This window comes from Arvicola amphibius, chromosome 11 (assembly GCF_903992535.2).
Source record: "Arvicola amphibius chromosome 11, mArvAmp1.2, whole genome shotgun sequence".
Lineage (NCBI taxonomy): Eukaryota > Metazoa > Chordata > Mammalia > Rodentia > Cricetidae > Arvicola > Arvicola amphibius.
In genome coordinates this window covers 85,236,795-85,239,322 of record NC_052057.2, presented here as the reverse complement: position 1 = coordinate 85,239,322, position 2,528 = coordinate 85,236,795, and the positions used below count along the sequence as shown (strand labels likewise).

At 35.7% G+C, this 2,528-nt stretch overlaps 1 pseudogene; it reads left to right on the top strand.

Annotated features, from left to right (window-relative positions):
- The first annotated feature begins 204 nt into the window (after nt 1–204).
- On the top strand, nt 205–779 carry LOC119826576 (annotated as a pseudogene).
- The last annotated feature ends 1,749 nt before the right edge of the window (nt 780–2,528 follow it).

Below are 2,528 nucleotides of genomic sequence, written 5' to 3'. Positions count from 1 at the left end.
ACAATTCCTGAGTTGAGGTTAGGTAGCCTCCAGAACACTAAAATAGTCTGTTCTTCCTGATTCAGTAGAAACAAAAATAAGTTAATTAATTAAGGTAATTTGAAATGCATTTCAATATTATTGTAACAAAATAAGTATATTGGGAACACAAGGTAAGAAGCTTATAGCAGCTCTTTCCAAGCCGGCACTCCGTAAGGGTGAGCCATGTTCAGCTTGAGCGCCAAGATTGTCAAGCCCAATGGCGAGAAGCCAGACGAGTTCAAGTCCGGCATCTCTCAGGCGCTGCTCGAACTGGAGATGAACTCGGATCTCTGCGGGAGCGCAATATCACCGAGGTCAAGGAAATTGAAATTGGTGGTGGCCTGAAAGCCATCATAATTTTTGTACCAGTTCCTCTGCTGAAATCCTTCCAAAAAATCCAAGTCCGGCTGGTTCGTGAATTGGAAAAGAAGTTCAGCGGGAAACACGTAGTCTTCATTGCTCAGAGGAGGATTCTGCCCAAGCCAACTCGGAAAAGCCGTAAGAAAAATAAGCAGAAGCACCCCAGAAGCCGCACGCTCACAGCAGTGCACGACAGCATCCTTGAGAACTTGGTCTTTCCGAGTGAGATTGCGGGCAAGAGGATCCGTGTGAAACTGGACGGCAGCTGGCTCATAAAGGTTCATTTAGACAAAGCACAGCAGAACAACGTGGAGCACAAAGTGGAAACTTTTTCTGGTGTGTATAAGAAGCTCACGGGCAAAGATGTTAATTTTGAATTCCCACAGTTTCAGTTGTAAAGAAAATGGCTGAATAAAGTGTCATTCAAAAAAAAAAAAAAAAGAAGAAGAAGAAGCTTATAGCAGAGCGGGGAAATCTTTGCTATATCAAATGCTCTACGATAAGGTTTTTAGGTAGATGTATAGTCTCTACCTGATAGTCATACTGTTACTTTGATTTGGTCCTTCTTTCTCTGTATTCAACTATTCTTTTGAGTTGTTTGTCTGGATTGTGTAAGAGACAAATAATAGATTATTGCTGTTGTCCTTGATTGTCCCAAAGATGTGGAAAGTACCTTTTGCTCAAGACACAATGCAGTTCAGACACAGGTCCCCACGGGCTTGATCTAGGTCTTACATGAAAGCCTCCTCTCTGAAGACTAGCACTGGTGGAAGATGGAACTATGCAAGCTTCATATGAACAGTAGCAATTAAAATCCTATATTGTCATGACTCAAATATTACACAACGATTAACATGGCAAGATAATACTAAGGCTGCAATAATAATTGCAAACCTTGGTGAAATTCAGCCACTCTGATTTATTTAAGGGTTTCACAACAAGCGGGAAATCTTGCCTTTTCACGGAAACCTGGCAACTACTACACACTAAGATGAGAAATAACAACTGAGACTTTACCACTTTACTAATTAACATAATCCCTTATGACGTTCTAAGTATTTGTCCTTATACCTACAGAATAGTTCTTACCCCTCATCGAGGAAACTTCTCTTTGCAACAGATGAAGGCAATTATAGAAAACCACAAAGATCAAAATGTAGAGTGATAGAGTCCAGTCCCAGCTAACGTATCTACAACACAATTTCTGAATCTAAAGATCATAGCGTAAGAGGGAGCGAGAAGAATGTGAGAACCAGAGGAATAGAAAATTGTCGGTGAGAATTTATGTCCTAGGAATGTCAGAGAAGCTATACTCATAAAGTCTCGCCAACATGCCGGCCTAAGCAGAACCTGGATAAGGATCACAGCAATAGATAAGCAAATGTGGAAGGAGGAGAGCACATGAGAATCACAGAAAGAACTGCAGAGAACTAGGAAATTCTGGGAGTGAAAGAAATAATCTTCCCCAGAGAACAACACATCAATTGGTTATGCAATGCCAAAATGTCAGCTGAAGACATATACACAGAAGATATGTCAGATAGACCAAACACATTGTATTTCTGTATGTATATATGTATACATGCATCTATGTATGTATGTATATATACATGTCTGTATTAATAATTAAATCATATACAATGTATGTTTAAATACATACATATGGGTACAGGTACATAAATTAAATTATATATCATTATTAATTTATAATATATAAAATTGTATTTGCCAAGTATTTTACAATAATGCAAAATAATATAATAAATAACATATTAGATATTTTGTATATGTTTACTTGTTATACAATTATTAGTATACATAATTTAGGTTTTATATATAGTATATATACTGTGCAATATACATAGTATATGTAATATCTAGTGACATATGATATGAGTGATATATTATTACATAATATAAATTGATAACAAATAATATAAAATATGAGTGTATTTTGTTTGAATAATATTTATTATTATAAATGATATGTAATTTATATGATATACAAATATAAAGGTTTCTATTTAATTTATTGTATATATATATATATATTCAATTTAAAACAGTACATGAATTTGAAAATTTGAAGTTGAGCTGGGGAAGAAACAAGAGCAGTTTGTAGTTAATGGACTGTAAAACTTCTCAAA